Source organism: Lissotriton vulgaris, chromosome 3_1 (assembly GCF_964263255.1).
Source record: "Lissotriton vulgaris chromosome 3_1, aLisVul1.2, whole genome shotgun sequence".
NCBI classification, from domain to species: Eukaryota; Metazoa; Chordata; class Amphibia; order Caudata; family Salamandridae; genus Lissotriton; species Lissotriton vulgaris.
Window position 1 is genome coordinate 1,147,464,559 of NC_141689.1, and position 21,722 is coordinate 1,147,486,280.

Below are 21,722 nucleotides of genomic sequence, written 5' to 3' on the forward strand. Positions count from 1 at the left end.
GCGTAGTTTTACTAGGAAACTGAATCTGAATAACATAACTGTGTCAGAAGTTATAGCTGAAAAGGATAAGTGGTCGGATCGAGAATGATGTGTTTTTTAACTACTTTTGCAGATGAAGTTATTGCTCGATTCCGTAAGAATTCAGTGGACTTAGAACCCAAGGATATGTCAGTCCATCATGAGAATATGCGTAAAGGTTTATTTGTTCTTGCAGATGCAGATGGGTTTTTCACACGATTGCTCCAGCTACGGGATGAGGCGTCCAGATTGCGGGAAGCACGAAAAGCAGAAAAAGAGTCCGTGCCGGGGGCGACGGAGCAGTCCAAACAGTGTTCTATCCAGGGTTCAGAGAAGAATTTTAAAGTGCATGTTATGCCTATGCGTGAAGCTGCCCCTCTGTATGTTCCCCCTAAAGGGGACAGTACAGATAAAGATAAAATGTTGGCAAATTCAAAAGGGTATTTTATATATAATTGGGTGTATACGCCTTGGAATAGAGCAGATGTTGTGGCATTGAAAAACGCTTTACCTGATCTCCGTAAGAATCCGGTAGCATTCTATGAAGGGGTGGAGGGGGCCATTTCCTCTTGTGTTAGGACTCTTGTTGATATAGATATTTTCTTTGGCTTAATACTCCCCCCCGATATGTGGAGATCGATTCGTAAGACTAATGATCAAACGATGTTTGGGGCAACTTGGAAGGAAATAGGCCAGGCTGACTTAGACAGGGAACCTGCATGCAAACCATGTGATTTAATTTTAGACCTCCCAATGGCTATTTTGAACAAACTAAAAACGCTTGTTCCTCCTTAAAAGATCGATTGGACTATGTTAGCTTCGTGCAAACAGAAGCCAGACGAATCGGTATCTGATTTCTTTACACGTTTCGAAGAAGCGTTTCATGATTACAGTGGTCAATCATTAACAGACGATACAGGTAGGCATCTGTTTGTTGATAAGTATGTGGCTAATCTCCTACCGGAGATTGCAAAACGGTTGAAAACAAGTGAAAGTTCCTGGACCACGGCGACCCCTGCGTCTTTGTTAACTATGGCTCAGTATTATGAGCGGCAGGAATTAGAGGCTAAAGAAAGTGTTGTTAAGAAAGCGAAGGAATTGAAAACGAAGGTGATGTTGGCACAGGTTTGTGGTGCGCAATCTAGAGGGAATGAAAGAGGCAGGCGAGGAGGGGGTAATGTGTCGTACGGTCGTACAGATATTGCTGAGGACCAATGTGCATATTGTAAAGAGTTTGGGCATTGGGCTGAAGATTGTCCGGTGCTTCGTGAGCAACGTAGCCAGCGTGGTCGGGGAGGTGGAAGGTCGAGGAATAGTTATTCAGGAGCGAGAGGTAGCGGAAGTGATCGTGGTAGGTTTGAAGCGAGCGGTCGTGGTCAGGATGAACAAAATACTTTCGATAGACGGAATCAGTATCAGATATCGGAGGGTGCAAATGTGGAGCATCAGGATTATGTGCATGCATAGGATTGCATAGGATGGGGTGTGGAATCGGTTGAAGTGCCAGTAGATCAAAAAGGTCCATATGTATCAGCGGGCATTTTGGGTTCTACTGATCAGTTTTTAGTTGACACAGGGGCTACTCGTAATGCTTTGTCTAAAAACTTGGTTCCAAGGGCTCCCCTGTCTGGCGAAACGATAGCATGTATAGGGTTTGATGGCACACCCTCTCCTAGCCCATTATCACAACCTCTTGCACTTTGTATTGACAAATTTTTTTAGCTTCTGCCCATTTTTGTTGTCGCCACACACTCCAGATAACATTATGGGCATTGATTTGCTTAAATATTTTCGAGCAACGATACGCTGTGCTCCTGAAGGAGTGCGGGTTATTTTGAATGACAATTACCCAGATTCAGACAGATTTTGTACAATGAAGGAAATTGAAGCATTAGCCTCTCTCCCGCACACGTTATGGGCGACCTCAGATACGGATGTGGGACAGATGCTCATTCCGCCTATTCGAATTACTGTCAAGGAGGGAGTATCTTTGCCACGAGTACCAGAGTATAAGATTTCTAGGGAAGGTGAAATTGCCCTGACGCACATCGTTCAGGATTTAATTATTGCAGGAGTAGTGGAGGAAGTTCCTTACAATGTCTGTAACAGCCCTATTCTTCCGATTCTTAAGAAAGACACTGACGACAAAGTCTATCGATTTATTATTGATTTGAGAGAAATTAACAAAATTGTCATTCCCCAATACCCGGTGGTGTCTGACATCACGACCTTGCTTACATTGGTACCCCCAACTGCAACGACCTTTACTGTTATTGACCTTAAGAATGCATTCTTTTCCATTCCCATTCATCCTGACAGCAGATACTTATTTGGCTTTACGTTAAATAATAAATCGTACAGATTTTGTCGTGTTCCCCAAGTTTACACAGAGAGTCCTAGCATCTTTAGCCAGGCTTTATAAAGACAGCTTGACTCTTTTGAATTACAATCCGGAGTAGCCCTTATACAGTATGTTGATGATCTCCTATTGGCTGCAGACACCTATGCACAATGTGAGGAGAGTACACTTGCTTTGCTTTCCTTTTTGGCTCAGAATAATCATAAAGTCTCTAAGAAAAAGTTACAATACTGTAGACCCAAGGTGACCTACCTCGGTCATCTTTTGTCTAAGGAGGGGCGTGCATTAACATCAGATCGAATTCAAGCGATTTTAGATACGCCAGTTCCCCGCACTCCGAGAGATGTACGCGCCTTCATAGGATTAACGTCCTTTTGCAGACAGTGGATCATGGGGTTTTCACACATTATCAAACCTTTGTTAGCGTTATTGTCCAAAACTACACCAATGCCCTTTGAATGGACAGATGAATGTCAGAACGCTTTTGATCAACTGAGACACGCTCTTTGCTCTGCACCCGTGTTAGGTACACCAGATTACACAAAGATTTTCATGTTGTACATGCACGAGAAAGATGGGTGTGCGTTATCAGTGTTAGTGCAGACACACGGGGATAAGCAGAGGCCATGTGCGTATTTCTCAGCCATTCTTGATCCTGTAGCGCGAGGGTTACCTGGGTGTTTCCGAGCAGTTGCAGCAACAGCAGTAGCTATACGGCAGAGTGAGGGAATAGTTTTGTCACACACACTGTTGGTGTTAGTTCCCCACGCAGTAGATGCCCTGTTAAATCAAACTAAGACACAGTACCTCACGAGCGCACGTTTAACAGGATATGAGCTCACACTTCTGGCGCCACATATCACACTTAAAAGATGCGCTACCCTGAACCCTGCCACTTTATTGCCATATCCGGTTGAAGAGGGCCAGGAGGAAAAACACCATTATTGTGTTTTCCTGACCGAAGAACAAACAAAGGGTCGTGTCGACTTACAGGATATGCCACTGATGTGGATGGGGAACTGTGGGTTGATGGATCGTGTTTGAGGCTGCCAGATGGCACAACTTCTGCAGCATATGCGATCAGGACGCTTAAGACGGTGGTAGAAACAGCACGAATACCCCAGAAATCAGCCCAAGCAGCGGAGCTGATAGCTTTGACAAGAGCCTGTGAATTGAGTGCTGGCTTATGTGTGAACATCTACACAGATAGCCGGTACGCCTTCGGAGTAGCGCATGACTTCGGCCTACTCTGGAGAGAGCGTGGGTTTTTAACTTCGCACGGAGTACACATTATGCACGGAGAACTAGTGCGTGATCTCCTAAACGAGTTACTTTGTCCAAAGAAAGTGGCGATAATGAAATGCAGTGCACATAAAAAGGTCACTGACAAAGTGGGGCAAGGCAATGCTTTTGCGGACAGTATAGCAAGACAAACGGCTATGTCACGAAATGACTCCCCCATGTATGTAGTGAAGTCGCAGGCCGAGCGAGGGCATGAGGCTCGAGCAGAGATATTAGACATTCAGAAATCAGCGACTGAAGCGGAACTTGTAACATGGGCGGCAGAAGGGGTGCTGGATGATGAGGGTTGTTGGAGGAGCAAGGACATGGAACGATGGAAATTGCCTGCAGCTTACTTGCAAGCGATGGTCCAGATGACACATGGGTTGGCACATGTTGGAGCTCTTGCGATCACTCGATTGTTAACACGAGTTTGGGAGCATCCTGAGATTGCCAACACTGCTAAGAGAGTAGTGCAGACCTGTTTGATATGTTTACAGCACAATCCTGCAAAAGGGACGCATACTCCGAAAGGAGGGTTCGTTTCACCTTCTGCACCATTCGAGGTACTACAAATGGATTACTTCCAGCTTGAGCATTGCAATAACCTTAAGTATGTCTTAGTGGTGGTGTGCGCCTTTAGCAAATGGGTTGAGGCCTTCCCCATGAAGGAAAATACAGCTTTGACAACAGCTAAGGTTTTGCTCAAAGAGTACTTCCCTCGATTTGGCGTTTGCAAATTTTTGTGGAGCGATAATGGTCCTCATTTTGTTGGGAAAATTGTGGCATATGTGCTAAAAGAATTGGGAATCCAGCAAAAGTTCCATGCTATGTTTCATCCTCAGTCAGCAGGTCTTGTCGAACGGTACAATGCTACTTTGAAACTAAAGTTGGCTAAGATTGTGGCGTCCACGTCCTTGAAGTGGCCGGATGCCTTGCCGTTAGCATTACTCTCTATTAGATCAGTGCCTCACTCTCGAACTGGCCTCACACCTTATGAAGTGGTGTTTGGAAGGCCAATGAATATATGGGGAGTTCCTAAGCCGCGATTGTTACATGATGTGCCTTGTATAATGATGAACGATTATTTGGCACGATTAACAAATGATTTACTTCTTATTCACCAACAGGTTCGAGAAGCGCTCCCTGACAACTCCATTGGAGAGGCTCACAATCTTCGTCCTGGCGATGTTGTTATGGTGAAGTTGTTTGAGAGAGCGAACAGCTTGGAGCCGAGGTGGCGTGGCCCCGAGCAAGTCCTGCTTGCAACTCGAACGGCTGTGCGAGTGACCAACAGGAAGCGGTGGGTGCATTCAACTCACTGCCGTCGCGTCTCTCCGGACCTGGTGAATCCTACTGTGCTGTCTGACTACAGAGACATCTTGGAAGAGGAAAAGAGCCCAGCTGTGACGTCGGCCGAATCTGAGGGAGCCTAACCGGACCACACCGTTTCTGGACAACAGCGCTACAATCTGCGGCCACGATAGAAAGAAGATTTTTTTTGGTGCGAGACTGGTTGGTTACCGCTCTGGGGTTTGTGAAACGGAAGCCGGGAATCTCAAGGGGGGGGGATCAGTTCTGCCAAGAATAGCGACACCCGTCTTGACCCCGGAGAAGAAAACAACGGCTACCTCGGAGCTCAGCACTCATATTTTTATTTTTTTTTAGCTGTATATTTGAGACATTGTGTCCTCTTTTGAACTATGGCGTCTTCTGCATCACGAGACAAAAGAATTCTTGGTGCTATATTGTTTGTACTGACAATTGTGGTGATAGCAGTGATAGCCTGGGTAGTAGAACTTGTGGTGCCTGTACGAGAACACTTGCTGCCGACTACCCCGGCTCCATCTGAACATTTTCATTTCACCTTACCCTACCACGAAGAACGGCACCGACAGACTTATTTGAACAATAGCTTCATTCAAATCTTGCATCATACTCACAATATGACGAACACTTCTAATTGTTGGGTGTGTGGGATGTTGCCTGGGCACCAGAAGAAAGGGGGCACACCACTTATCCCACTCCCGTTTTCCCACAATGGTTCCTGCAATGCTTGGTATACTCTTCTATTTACTTTGCGCTGGCCAACAAAAGGGGGGGTGCTTTTCCATTTAAACAAGATATGCTATCATGATTGGGACGGCTACCCACAAGCTGAGGGTACTCGGTTCGAATGGGAAGAGTACCGCCCCGACAACATATCTGTACCCCGGATCTACAGTAACCAACGGAACATTAATATGTCTAGCTCTCATGTTATCGATACTAAGGCTGATCTCTGTATACGAAATAAAGGTACAATCCCGGTTGGAAAAAGTGAATGTAACACCACACTTACATTTGACAGTCCGAATGGCATATCATTTGTGGCATCCCGAAATACATACTTCATCTGTGGTAATAAAGGTTATCATCGTCTCCCGTTAGGGTGGTTGGGTACATGTTATATCTCTTTTGTATTACCCCCTGTATTCATTGCCCCACCAATGTACCATAATGACTATGTATTATATTATGACTTTGTGTTAAATAGAGTCAAACGTGCTGTAGTCCTGGAAGACATTGATCAAGCCGATACTGCACTACAACAATATGTAGATTTCAATTTGGGTTTGTTTTCCTTTGTGGGAGCTGCTCTGAACAGTCGAAAGATACGACGACTGACCCGAGTTGTTGAGGCTGTAGCTAATGATACCGCTTTTGCATTGGGGAATATAACTGAAGAGCTTCAAATATCTAGAATTGTTACGCTCCAGAACCGGATGGTTCTAGATGTAGTTCTAGCTGATCGAGGGGGGGCATGTAGAATCATCGGAAGTAGCTGTTGTGTTTACGTTCCTGACAACTCACCATCTGTATATGATGCCATATCCAAATTGCATAAAATTGCTGCTGAGATACATCCGGACAATGGTACATGGACCTTTTCGGGGTGGTTCTGGTCAATGCTTAGTACCTGGGGCTGGAAGTTATTGACAATTCTATGTATTATAGTTGGGATATTGTTCTTCTTGTGTCTATGTATACAATGTGGCCCTGCATTATGTTCTATGTGTTTATCAGCCTGTATTCCATCTAGGCGAGCTCTTGCTCAAAATGAATCGATGCTTCATAAAGAAGTGGCTCAAAATATGTCGATTGATATAGAAGATGAGTATCCTGACTATGTCCATTATGAGGTAGCTTCAGCTAAACGCTAAAAGGGTCGTCTGTCGTAATTTGATGATGGCTGGGTTAGCGCTTAGCTTTGCTACACGTTATTCACCTTAAATTGGCCTTATTCGAAAACGCCATTTTGTATGTTACGGCGGCCATTTTAGAGAATGAGCTGCCTCGTGGTCAGCATGCCCTTTAGTCCTTTGTCCGTGCTACTGACCGCTCGAGTTTGCCCAGCAACAGGCTATTTTTAGAAACGGTCAAGCCTGTACATGCGTAGTTCCAACTGACCAGTCACCCCTTAGGAATGTTCCGCCAAACTGACCAGTGGAGTTGCAACCCCTCCCATGAGTTGGCTGTGCTCCAAAAATGACCATATATGTACCTAAACTCTGTAAACCATGTACCGCCTACCTTTTGTTACTGTAAATCTGTATAAAAGAAGGACTCGCACCAATGTTCGGTGTGATACTTCTTGCATTGCCGAAGGGTGCTGTAGGAATGTACCACCACCCCATGGGGTCTTAATAAACTTGGCTTTTGTACTTTTCAGTTTCCGTGCCAACAGTTCTTTCGGTGTAATGGGTATTCTGTGGAGTATGTAGGCCTTGGGAACCCAATACCACAATGCCACTTACTGAAGAGCATCAGCTAGGTGTCACAAATCACTGCACAAGTATCTGCATAAATGGCAGGACAGGCGTGGTGCCTGCACACACAACCAATACACCAGATACGCATTTGTAAACAGGATTTGAACTTCAGTCTGTAGATCTAACCTGCCACTTTACTGGCACAAAATGGTCATCTTTCATTGCGGCCCCATTTCTAGTGCAGTCCATTAAACATTGGGCTAAGACACAGGGCAGGAGGGAAATAGTTAGAGCTGAAGCTCCTTTTGCCCAGTTGGTGTTGTGCCTGCCTGCCATCCATTCTTTACTCTTACTTCCGTATCCCTTGCCCTCCACTCACCTACATTCTCTCTCCTTTCATGTCTCCTGCCATTCTCTCCATCTCGGGAGGTCTTGCCTTCCCTCCTCCTTCCTGTCTCCCTTTCAGAACTTCCTCCTCTCTCAGAAGCGCTTCTTTCCCCCCACGCAAAACTTTCCGGGTGTTCTGCTCGCCCCCTATCTTTCTTGCCACCTGCTCCCCTTTCTCCCTCATCCCTTTCACACCTCCACTATCAGCACCTAAAGTGATCCACAAGATGAAAGGCAGCGTTTTAAAAAACATCTAACTAAAGAAACACTCTATCTTATGTATTCTTCGGCTTCCCACCCTTTGAGACTGGGGATGGGATGAGGCCTGCCGCCTCACGGCCAGATCTGCCGAGCGGGGACCCAGGTTTGAGCCTCAGCGTCCTGTGGTTCTGCGCAAATCAGTTTATCTCCCCGTGTCAGTAAAAAAGAATGTGTCCTTGTGTAACCTAACTGGACTGGTGCTCATCATGTAAAGCGCTCCACTACCTTCGGGTCTAGTTCGCGCTATATAAAAAGACTCTCTCCAGGACCCTACCGTGGTGTCGCTGCCCGCTGGGCTGGGGAGATGGCGGTTCGGCTGGAGCTGCGGGCGGGTTGCTGCTGCCTCAACCTCTTTCTTGTTGTTACCTCAGTACCTCTTCATTACCTCTTCCGCTAGGGAGGGACACGAGCAGGCGGGGGCAGCATAGCGCAGCACCTGTACCGCCGTGCCCCGCATGCCTGCATCTGTTCCTGGGCAGCTTCTTCAGATATGTCATGCGCGGGCTGCGGGGGGGGCCCCACGCTGCAGTCAACTCATGATGAAAGACGTGCCACTTATCCCATTCATTTTAGAGAAGGCGGAGTACCGGGACTACAGCGTTGCCCTTCCCCTGGCACTGCAATTTAGGTGCGAGGGCTGGCCAAACATTGTTCCCAGGGCCGTCATTGGTAGCGCTTTCGCGCGCTACAAGATTGACGGCCCTGGGATAGTCACGGGACCCACAAACGCGGTATGTACTACGTCGTGCACCGTACGTGCACTGCAGGCAGTATTTAGAACTTAGTAGATGTTCTGCTTGCATTTCACGCGGTTTCATTTCGGCTCGTCCGTCGGTCGTCGTGGCGGCCCCTGGGGTTTGGCGGCCCTGTGCAGGTGCACAGTTTGCACATGCCTAGGGCCGGCCCTGCGGGCACACAATGGCACACCATGGTGCAAGGGTGCCTGTGTTGGATGCAGGATTGTCTTTGTGCACGAAAGGATACCTTCCTGTACAAAATCAATCCAGAGAGGCATATTCCTCTTTTTGCAGCACACATAGAAAGAGCATGTAAGGAGGAGAAATATGGATATTTCTCTTCGTTACGCATCCTCTGGAAGGAGTATCTTCTTTGGTGCATTCCCAGTTCTGGTAAATCTGGGAATGCATCAAAAACCATGGAAACACCCACGCAACACCCATGGAACACCTTCCCAGGCAGGGCCGGACTGGGAACCACAACCGGCCCTGGCAAACTGCTCGGCCTGCCCCCACCCCCTCCCCACTCGGGGGAGTTGGAGGTGCCACCGAGCGCTTTGCTAGGGCCGGTTTTCGGCCGATTTTGTTGCAGGGCCGATTTTGCAGCTATGCTGCGAAAACGGCCCTGTAACAAAATCGGCCCCGAGGGGCTCAAAACTGGCCCCCACCCGTGCGGCGCACCGGGGGATTGCCCGGTGCCCGCTATGGCCAGTCCGGGCCTGTTCCCAGGGTAGAGAAATGCAACGCATCGATTTGTGCTGTATTGTGTTACTCCAGTTTTATGAAGCCAATCTGGGCCATGCAAGGTGGCTTTGTGTGGCTTCATAAATCTTATTTTTGAGTTGCATCGCGCTTGCAACATGTTGTGTGGTGCAAGCACGACTCGACAGGGCTCATAAATATGGTTCCTAGTGTTTCCGAGTACATTATAGTCACACACGGAATTTAAAATGCGAACAGCTATGTCACCCGATGTATCACTATGTTGGTAGGATTATTGTTTGCTTGTATATTGTGATTTTTGTCCTTTTTACTATTTGACTTTTGTTTTTAAAGTAAACAAACACAATACATTTGTCAGCTACTAAAGTCTTGTGCCTTTACAAAAATTCACAATGATGACTGTACATTCACATCTCTATTGCAACTGTGATAATTATGTTGCACTGTACCTTGACTTATCTGTACCACATCGTATTGTTATACTCCTTTTCTCCCCTGAGGCGGAAGCCGGGGGCCCTTGAGCACTCTTGCTCCTTTCAAATCGGAAAACGAACAGGACTGATTGATCCAAGCTTTATTTTTTAAAAAACTGTAAATATTTTAACCAGGCCGATTTTAGAGGTCCTGTTGGCCTTACCTTGGTGCAAGCATTATATTGCCCAGGGCGGCCTCACACCCCCTCCTCAGCTGGGAAGCCTCGCTAGTTCGGGCGCTCGGCGCTGAAAGCATTTTGGGCGCCATCTTGGGTAGGGGTAGGATCGCGGTCTAGTTGATCGGCGATCCCGCCCTCCCAGGATACAAAAGGAGTCCCTCTTCTTTCACTCGGGGTATTGTTATACTCCTTTTCTCCCCTGAGGCGGAAGCCGGGGGCCCTTGAGCACTCTTGCTCCTTTCAAATCGGAAAACGAACAGGACTGATTGATCCAAGCTTTATTTTTTAAAAAACTGTAAATATTTTAACCAGGCCGATTTTAGAGGTCCTGTTGGCCTTACCTTGGTGCAAGCATTATATTGCCCAGGGCGGCCTCACACCCCCTCCTCAGCTGGGAAGCCTCGCTAGTTCGGGCGCTCGCGCTGAAAGCATTTTGGGCGCCATCTTGGGTAGGGGTAGGATCGCGGTCTAGTTGATCGGCGATCCCGCCCTCCCAGGATACAAAAGGAGTCCCTCTTCTTTCACTCGGGGTATTGTTATACTCCTTTTCTCCCCTGAGGCGGAAGCCGGGGGCCCTTGAGCACTCTTGCTCCTTTCAAATCGGAAAACGAACAGGACTGATTGATCCAAGCTTTATTTTTTAAAAAACTGTAAATATTTTAACCAGGCCGATTTTAGAGGTCCTGTTGGCCTTACCTTGGTGCAAGCATTATATTGCCCAGGGCGGCCTCACACCCCCTCCTCAGCTGGGAAGCCTCGCTAGTTCGGGCGCTCGGCGCTGAAAGCATTTTGGGCGCCATCTTGGGTAGGGGTAGGATCGCGGTCTAGTTGATCGGCGATCCCACCCTCCTCACGCCCCTCACACTGGATATAAACGTCAAAGTCCCCCGTCCGCGCAGCGGGCGGGCGCAGCGGGCGCGCCGGCGGCGCGCCGAAGGCGCGCCAAAGGCAAGCCCGTCTGCGCCCGTCCGCGACCGGACGGGACCAGGGGCCATACCCCCTGTGCGAGGTGATACAGAGCGGGGCAGATCGATGAGGTATGACGCTATCACGTTAAAAAACGTAATGCCTCCGACCAATCACATCTGTCAGCACTCTATCCTCCCGGACTCCTCACCCGGGATATGTCTACACTGTAAATTTTCACTGACCAGCTACTTAGATAAGTCCCCTTCTAGCAAAATCTATAAAATGTTTCTTCTAAACTGCCGGTCACTGACTAAACATGCCACACAAATGTCTCTCCTGCTGGAGGAAAATGAACCAGATGCAATATTTCTGACGGAGACCTGGTTAAGAGACGCTACTGATATGGATATCACCTCTATTCTGTCAATGGGATATACCTTGCAGAGATTGGACAGATCAGAAGGTAGAGGAGGAGGCCTAGGCATCCTTCACAAAAATCAATACCTCTGTAGAACCTCATCGGCTGATATCTCCAACTGCGAGAGCATGCTATTCACCCTTGAACTTTCACCCACAGATTCATTCTCTGGTGTACTTATCTATCGCCCCCCCAATCAAATAGGGGATTTCATTGAATCACTCCAGTTAAAAATAGCTAACTCCGTGGTTAGTAGATCTAATTTCTCGGTACTAGGAGATATAAATATTCATTTAGATGATCCTAGCAACCCCATGGCTAAAGCATTTCTGGACAGTATGGCAGCCCTCCAGATTACACAGAAAGGCTTTGTGCCTACGCACGAAAAGGGCCACCTTCTTGACGGTGTTTTTAGCAATGATAACAGACTAGAAGTAGGGACCCCACTACCTCTTACCTGGACAGACCACTGTCTAATACCTATTCAGTGGACTACAGCTACGCCAACTCAGTCCTCTCCTCGTACAACCCTTCTTGGAAGAGACTGGTCCAAAGTCTCCCCAGTCCAATGGGCCAATTTACTCTCGGCCGCTCCCCCCCAAAGGGCAACAGACCCTGCAGTACAATACGAGAACTACATCAAATGGCTGTGCACAGCTTTGGACTCTATCGCACCTATCAAAGTTCTTAAAGAAAAAACTAAGTCCAAGGATTCACCTTGGTACACTTCTGAACTTAAGGAACTAAAAAGGGTATGCAGAAGATTCGAAAGAAATTGGAGGATTTCCCGTAGTAAGGAAGACAAAACCACACACCTTGAAGCCATTAAAAAATATAAATTAGAAATCAGACGAACCAAAACCTTATACTTCGAGGAAAAAATTCTAACTGCATCCAACTCTTCTAGAGAAATCTTCCAAATAGCAAAATTCCTGGTTGATATCCCCTTGGTTCTTGCTGATCCGAGTACAGCTCAGGCCCGCTGTGAAAGCCAAGCCGAATACTTCCACAGCAAAATACAAAAAATTGCCTCTGCATTTAGCTCACCTAATTTATCCCAAGATACTGGAACCAGCTTATCTAACATCACGACTCCAAAACTAGATGAGTTTCCACTGCTGGACAGGAACTCACTTGCAACCATTATGATGAAAATAAAATCCGGATCTCCTACAGACCCTGCCCCTCCCTATCAGTTAGTAAAAATCGAGAACATTATCAAACCTGTCATTCTCAATATATTAAACTCATCTATTTCCACAGGTTCAGTACCTACTGCATGGAAATGTGCTCAGGTTAGGGCTTTGCTGAAGAAACCCACTTTAGATCCAGGGAATATGGCCAACTATCGGCCTATTTCCCTCCTTCCGTGGATCAGCAAACTCCTTGAAAAACATGTCAATTCATCCATTACTCAATTTCTAGAGAACCATCATCTCCTCCACGACTCCCAAGCGGGCTTTCGCCCAAAATTGGGAACTGAGGCGGCCCTCCTGGCGGTAACTGAGCTGGCCAGGAAGCAAATGGATCAAGGCGGCACTGCAGCAATTATGTTGCTTGACCTCAGTGCCGCCTTCGATACTGTTAACACCAATATTCTTCTTTACCGCCTCAATCAGATCGGAATTTCTGGGAAGGCCATGCAGTGGCTCCAGTCATTCCTGGAGAATCGATCTTTCAGGGTAGTTGAGGGTACTACTCATTCCAAAGTTTGGCCCCTGGATCAAGGCGTACCTCAGGGCTCTTCATTGAGCCCTACCCTTTTTAATATTTACATGCAGCCACTAGCCGACATAGTGCTCTCTTTCGGCATAGATATAATAACCTACGCCGATGATACACAGTTAGTTGTATCCATGAATCAAGCAGACCCTTCCCCGTCCAACCTAAGTAACTGTTTGGTAGCGGTAGCTCAATGGATGGCCACCTCACATTTGAAATTAAATGGCGAGAAAACTGAGCTCATGGTGCTGGGTAACCCAACCATTCCCAGCCCTCTGTCAGATTGGCCACCTTGCATGGGGCCCACACCCCAACCGAAATGCCACATAAAGAGCTTAGGCATTTGGCTGGACTCCAACCTTAGCTTTATGCAGCAGGCTACCATTCTTTCTGCCACATGCTTTGGGCTAATGCGCATGCTGAGAAAAGTGCTGCCTCTTCTCCCTTTTGAAGCCCGCAGAATAATGGTCCAAGCCATTATCCTGTCCCGTCTGGATTACGGGAACTCGCTATATCTGGGTGCCCCCGCATTCACAATCAAAAAGTTACAGGTGATCCAGAATGCTGCAGCTCGCCTCCTGCTGGGCCTCAACAAACGAGAGTCAGCCACCACCGCCCTGAGGAAACTGCACTGGCTCCCTGTCAAGGCTAGAGTGCTATTTAAATCTCTTTGCTTTATGCACAAAGCTATGTGGAAGAATGCCCCTACTATGATCTGTTCCTTGGCAAAACCCTATCTTCCTCACAGATCCCTAAGATCCAGCACTGCTTTTCTGGCTACGGTCAGTAAAGTCAGACGGACAAGATGGGGCGGACGCTCCTTCTCCTGGAATGCCGCGAAGGAATGGAACTCCCTGCCCACCTCCCTTCGCAGTGAATCTAGCCTTCTAAAATTCCGGAAGGCTCTGAAAACGCATCTGTTCATTTAATCTCTTTCCTTTTCAGTATGACGGTACTTAGCGCTACGAGGCCTCCGGGTTGTTTGCGCTTTACAAAACCCGATTAATAACCCGATTAATAATCCTGTTTGAGCCTCCAATGCTTGTCCATATCTTCTCAGTGAGAAAAGAATATTTGGGAGACTGAGTTTCGATCGCAGATTAGCACCTAGTGCTCTGGTTAATGGAGATCACAAGCCCTCTTATGCTTACTAGACCTATGTTGTCACTGCCTCTGCAGGACCGTGAGACGTGCCTTATAGCCAGACACATCCATGAAGTGGTTTAAACTGTAAAGTGAACTCACAGCAGATGTTGTCCTGTTCCTTCGATTTTGAAGTGTGGGTCTGTGCAGGTAAGCGCGGTGAGGCGGGGCCAGTCCTGCCAAGTACCCGCATCAGGCGTTAGACTAATGCATTTCAGCGTGGTGCTCCGCATCACCGCACTGAAATGCATTGTCACGCATAATACATAGTCTCAGCTGTGCACAGAAGTGCTGAAAAATAGTGTGTTTGTGGCAGCTGTCAGCATACTCCTGTGGTCTGCTCTGATTGCTTCCACAGGCTTGGAGTTCTTCCAGCAGCTGAGCATGCTCCCAATGCTGCTTAAATGTATCTGAGATTTCCGCAGCGCCACAGAGCTCTGTCTGAGTCAGACAGACTGACGTCAGGGCCCAGCTGGGAAGTGCGCAAAAGCTACTACCGAGACAGCCAGTTCTGCCAGGTCAGTGTGTGCGCTGTTTCTTTTTGCCTGTTTGTGGCCCTGTTTTGTGTTCTGCCATGCCGGGTTTGACTGTTGATTTGTCAGTTATTAAAACAAAAATAGCAAGGCTCATATTCATGAATTGTTCCATTCCTTGCAAAATGCTTGTATGATGTGTCTGAAACCTGGCACAATCTGCAAGCATTGGTATGGTCACTTAGTGGGGCACTTATATTTTGGTGCCTGCGTCTAATTCCTGTACCAGTCTGACTCGGTTGGAGCGGACGGAGGCTCACAGGCAGTGTGATCTCTCCTTGTTGGGTAGTGTTAATTATCCGGTTTCTGCAGGCTGAGACAGACAGTAACAGTAGTGGCACTCGAAGGCCTAAGTGCGCCACCTCAAAAACACCTATCCAGACCAGCATGACCTCTTGTATAGCAGAAGAAACAAGACACCATTACACCCCTAATAAGAGAAGCTCCACAGTAGCAAGTGCTTGGAAACGCACAAGGTAGTTATTGTTAAACAGTGGCATTTTCACAAAAAGTAATCATATATATGAACTACGGGGGTATAATCAGGTTAGCACAAATGCTGCAGATGGCTCTGTTAGTGGACAAAAGGAGGGGGGCAGAATCACTCAACTTGTCCTGCTCTTTACTTTGATGGTTCTTTCTGCAGCTGTTGTCTCCACTTTACTCAGTTTTTTTTAACACTGGAGTAAGTGTTGTGCGGTTGACAGGTCTGTTCTTACAGCCTGGGTAAGGTGGTGTAATCACTCCTTACTTAGATATAGTATACCTATGTCTATATACATATATAGACACATATTCACCTATACGCCACTCCTATGGCAGACCTCGACAATCCTGGAGGTAGAGTGCTTGGTTTTATGTGAGAGGGTGTCCTAGCAGGAGCTGAGCCCCTCTGCAGCTTTCAGAACCATCTCCTTATAGCTGTTCTATGATATAGCCGTACCATATACTCTTAAGTGCATTATAATCCTCGTGGTTAATGCTAACTTTGGTTTGGCTTCATCAAAACAAGTTGTGTAAGGTGTCAAACACTTTGAATACTACCCCCTGTCAGTTCTGGCGGCGGGGGTAGCATTCCACCCTTCTAGAGGGTGAAGACATGTAGTTACTGGTTTACCCGGTTAAAATTAAACAGAGCCTCAGCATCACAAAATGGATGCTGCTGCCACAGACAAGAGTCTGCCCTCCTGCTGCTGGACAAAACTCCGGCAGGGGAGGCCTGGACAATAGGTTTCCTGTCCAGGGAGGTGCTGGCCCCTCCTTGGACAGGCTCTTAGTGTATTGTGGCAGGGAGGGCTGCATTCAGTGAATGCTTTCCAGACACTGCCTGGGGCACACAAGGTGCACCATACATTTTCCAGTTCAAACCGGTTGCTGGGGCACTTAGCCCTGGCTCTGGCGCAAAACTGGACAAAGGGAAAGGGGTGTAAACACCCCCTCCCCACGTCCACCGATAGGAGGGTCATTAGAGTCAGTCCAACCCCTAAACGTACTATGAGTATAGAACCCCAGTTCCTAGGACTTTAGATTGCCCTGGATGAAACTCTGCAATATATATCCTGGACCTTCGACATTCCATTTCGACTGGAAGATGGAAGAAATCTCCCTTGTGGTCAAGGAGTGACCACCCTGTTCAAACAGGCACCCACAGCATCTTTGCCGGTCTGCATTTTCGAGGCTCCCGCCGGACCCTGAAGAATCTGCGACACAGGACATGGACTTCCAGACATCTCTGACCCCGACCTTCGCTCCCAGTAAAGCTGAGACCCGTGGCGGACACGAGAGACGTTGGACCGGAACTCCTGGACATCCTGCATTTTGCTAACTGCACCAACTTCCCGAGTCAAGTCAAGTCAAGTGATTTATATAGCGCGCTACATACCCAGAGGGTCTCAAGGCGCTTGAAGAAGGGTGGGGAATTACTTATCGAATATCCAAGTTTTAAGTTGCTTTCTGAATGCTAGGTGGTTCTGAGTGAGGCGAAGGTGAGTGGGGAGTGAGTTCCAGGTTTTAGCAGCCAGGTAGGAGAAGGATCTACCCCCCATGGTGGTTTTGTTGATGCGAGGTACAGTAGCAGGGGCTTGGTTGGAGGATCGTAGCTGGCGGGAGGGGGTGTAGAAGGAAAGTCGTGTGTTGAGGCATTCGGGTCCAAGTTTGTAGAGTGCTTTGTGTGCGTGGGTTAGGGGGCGGAAAGTAATTCTCTGATTAACGGGGAGCCAGTGGAGGTTTTTCAGATGACCAGAGATGTGTTCTTTACGCGGGATGTCTAGTATGAGTCTGGCTGACGCATTCTGGATGCGTTGGAGTTTTTTCTGGAGTTTAGTGGTGGTACCCGCGTAGAGGGTGTTTCCGTAGTCCAGGCGGCTCGTGACCAGTGCATGGGTGACCATTTTTCTAGTTTCGGTGGGGATCCAGCGAAATGTTTTTTTGAGCATGCGAAGAATGTTGAAGCAGGATGATGAAACGGCGTTGACTTGTCTGTTCATAGAGAGTGAGGAGTCCAGGATGATGCCTAGGTTCCGTGCGTGGTCCTTAGGGATGGGTGCTTTTCCAAGGGCCTCTGGCCACCAAGAGTCAACCCAGGTGGAGGGGGAGGTACGTAGGATAAGGACTTCTGTTTTGTCAGAGTTCAGTTTTAGACGGCTGTGCTTCATCCACTCGGCTACTTCATTCATTCCTTCATGTAGGTTGGTTTTGGGGGTGTTAGGGTCTTTGGTGAGTGATAGGATCAGTTGAGTGTCATCAGCGTAGGAGATGATGTTGAGGTTGTGTTGGCGTGCTATGGCCGCGAGGGGGCTCATGTATACGTTGAAGAGGGTGGGGCTGAGTGATGATCCTTGTGGCACGCCACAGATGACTTCAGTGGCTTCTGACTTGAATGGTGGGAGGCGGACTCTTTGGGTTCTTCCGGTGAGGAACGAGGTGATCCATTCCAGTGCCTTTCCTTGGATCCCGATGTTTCTGAGGCGCTGTAATAGGGTGCTATGACAGACTGTGTCGAAGGCTGCGGAGAGGTCGAGGAGGATGAGGGCGACTGTGTCTCTATTGTCCAGTAGAGTTTGAATGTCGTCTGTTGCTGCAATGAGTGCGGTCTCAGTGCTGTGTTTGGCTTGGAAGCCGGACTGTGAGGAGTCGAGGGATTTTTTGGTTTCGAGGAAGGCGGCGAGCTGGTTGTTGACAGCTTTCTCGATGACTTTGGCCGGGAATGGAAGGAGTGAGATGGGGCGGTAGTTTTTGAGTTCGGTGGGGTCGGCTGTGGGTTTTTTCAGAAGGGCGCTAAGTTCGGCGTGTTTCCAGCTTTCCGGGAAGGTGGCAGAGTTGAGGGAGCAGTTGATGACGTCTCGGAGGTGTGGTGCAATGATGGAGTCTGCTTTGTTGAAGATGTGGTGAGGGCAAGGGTCTGTGGGGGATCCTGAGTGGATGGAGTTCATTAAGCGGATGGTGTCCTCAGTGGAGATTGGGTTCCAGTCGTTAAGGATGTTCGAGGGGGGTGAAGGTCCTGCAGAGGGTTGGGTGGGTTGGTCTTCGGGTCGGTTGTCGAAGCTGTTGTGGATGTCTGCGATTTTGTTGTGGAAGAATGAAGCTAGGGAGTCGGAAAGGGTTTGAGAGGGAGTGATGTCGTTGGAGTTGGCAGTGGGGTTGGTAAACTCTTTGACGATGTTGAATAATTCCTTGCTGTTGTGGGCGTTGTTGTCTAGTCGATCATTGAATGCCGCTTTCTTTGCAGTCCGGATCAGTTGGTGGTGTATGCGGGTGGCGTTTTTGAAGGCGTCCCTGGTGCTGGTGTTTGGGTCTGTTTTCCAGGCCTTCTCGAGGGAGCGACAGAGTTTCTTAGATTTCTTTAGATCATCGTTGAACCAGGAGGCGTTTTTGCTGCCTAGTTTAATTTGACGTTTTTTCAATGGTGCTAGTAGGTCGGCACTGTTGGATAGCCATTGGGTGAGGTTAATGGCTGCTTGGTCGGGGTTTGAGGAGTGGGCAGGGGGGTTTTGAAGAAGCGATGAGGAGATCTGGTCGATGGTGATTTTGTTCCAGTTTCTACGCAGAGTAGGTTGAGGATGGTTGTGGGTTGTGGTCTTATTGTAGATAAAGTGAACGCAGCTGTGGTCCGTCCAAAGGAGAGCTGTGGTGTGACTGAAGGAGACATGTTTGCTGGAGGTGAAGATAGGGTCGAGTGTGTGACCTGCAATGTGGGTGGAGGTAGTGACAAGTTGTTTGAGTCCAAGGTTGGCGAGATTGTCCAGAAGGGTGGTGGCGTTGCTGTCATGGTTCTTTTCCAGGTGAAAGTTGAGGTCTCCCGAAAGAATGTATTCTTCAGAGGGGAGGGCGTGTGGGGTGATAAAGTCAGTGATGTCGTCACTGAATTGTGCACGGGGTCCTGGAGGCCGGTAGAGGAGGGTGCCTCTAAGTGTGGTCTTGGGGTCGGTGAGGATCTGGAAGTGAAGGTGCTCGGCGCTAGCGAGGTTGACGTCTGAGCTGGTTGAGATGCGGATGGAATTCTTATGGACGATAGCGATGCCTCCTCCTGTTTGGTCGATGCGGTCCTTACGGATGATCTTGTAGCCTTCCGGGATGGCAATGGTGATGTCTGGGGCTGATGAGGCGTTCATCCATGTTTCTGTTAGGAAGGCGACGTCCGGAGAGATGGTGTCTAGTAGATTCCAGAGGTCGATGGCGTGCCTCTGGACCGAGCCGGTGTTGAGCAGGATGCATTTTAGGTGGTTGATGTCAGATAGCTGTTTTGTGTTCGTGGATGAGGTGTTGTTCTTGTTGCCGTTGAACTTGCAGGAGTTGCAAGAGAAGGGTCCATGGGTGTGTCCAGGAGCAGCTTGGATGCAGTTGGAGAGACGGCCAGGGTTTAGGGCCAAGAGGGTGGAGGCTGGTGGGGTGGGTGGTGCGAGGGCCAGGGGGTTTGGCACTGTGCGTGGTCCAGGCGCAGACGGGCGTAGACGGGCTTACCTTTGGCGCACCTTTGGCGCACCTTTGGCGCACCTTCGGCGCGGTCACAGTGCATGGACGCTGCGCGTTGGGACATCTGCTTTAAATGGATAGCGGAGGGGGCGGAGCGTGGGAGGGGAAGCTGGGAGGCGTGAGTGAAGTGGAGGGAGGGCTGTGGTCAACAAGAAAGTGGCCGCAACAACAACAAACAAGGAGCAATGGGGCGCTATGAGGGCAAATAAAGTTACAGGAACTGTCGCAGTGGGAGCGGGTTCAAGCGCGGAGACAAAGCGCAATGCTGATATTGATACAATCTCGAGTAATGCACAGCCACAACAATTACAGGTAATGCACAGCCAAAAACAATTCCAGGTAATGCACAGCAGGTTATACACACAATCAAAGCGCTGTGGAAATGAATAAGCAAAGCAAAGGTGCGCGCTAGTGGGAATGCAGAGGCAGAGATCGGCGCTACGATACCACAAGTGATGGGTGAAGGAGGGAGCAAGGGGAGCGACCACTCGCGTTGGAGGCAAGATGGTCACAGCTCTCCGTGTGGGTGAGGACGGCCTGTAGCTCTCGTGGGTGGGAGGGGCAGCTGGGAGGCGTGAGCGAGGCGGAGGGAGGGCTCTGGTCAACAAGAAAATGGCCGCAACAACAACAAACAAGGAGCAATGGGGCGCTATGAGGGCAAATAAAGTTACAGGAACTGTCGCAGTGGGAGCGGGTTCAAGCGCGGAGACAAAGCGCTATGCTGATACTGATACAATCTCGAGTAATGCACAGCCACAACAATTACAGGTAATGCACAGCCAAAAACAATTCCAGGTAATGCACAGCAGGTTATACACACAATCAAAGCGCTGTGGAAATGAATAAGCAAAGCAAAGGTGCGCGCTAGCGGGAATGCAGAGGCAGAGATCGGCGCTACGATACCACAAGTGATGGGTGAAGGAGGGAGCGAGGGGAGCGTGATATATGAGAAGAGAGAGTTCTCCCGGATATTTTGAGGCCCAGAGGAGGGAGACAAACCAAGCAAAAAGGAGACAAGACCTCTAGAGGGACCTATATTTCTTTTAACATTGAATAAATCCTATTAATTAGTAAAAAAGATGCCAAAAGGAGATACTTGAAATATTATTCAAACATGAAAAATTTTTATTAGACTATTTTGTCATTTTTTAAAAAGATTTTTTAGAGACTCTTATATATAAATATATTCATTACATTGTCACTGTGTAAATCAACATTTTTACATGCATTTAGTGAGAAATCTATCATCCAAACTGCCCTCTAGTAACAGTTGATCCTATTGATCAAAACCACAGAATCACACATTAATCACACAATGTAAATAAAGAATAAGGGACATATCTAACAACATAGATAGCTAAGCACAATTATACAAAACATTGACTAACACAAGTGATAGCTCTAAGGTGTACTTGAAAGGGTACGTATAGGAACCTAGATGGAATGGTTCCGTTGGTTGTGATGTTATTGACCAAATCGTATCCAGGGCAAAGGATGTTGGGCCGACGTACGTTTCGGTGAAAGTCACCTTCCTCAGGGCCAGAGACAAAAAACTAACATACAAGTGATACAAAATCTTAAAAATATGAGGGCAAAATACAAGATTCTGAAAGACAGAGAATAAAAGAAATTTAAGTATCATGATCTCTTTTGCTTTTTTACATCATAGTTTTGATCTATGGCATCATATATATACACATATCTACTTTACAAATTCAGAGGTTTAATACAAGTTCATAGCTGACTGTACATCTTGCTAGGTATAGGTTAGATAGACCAGAGACGTTGTGAGTCCACATAGTGAAAAGATGAAGGGAGAAATCCAACGAAATGGGCCCAGTAGACCTAATTCACCC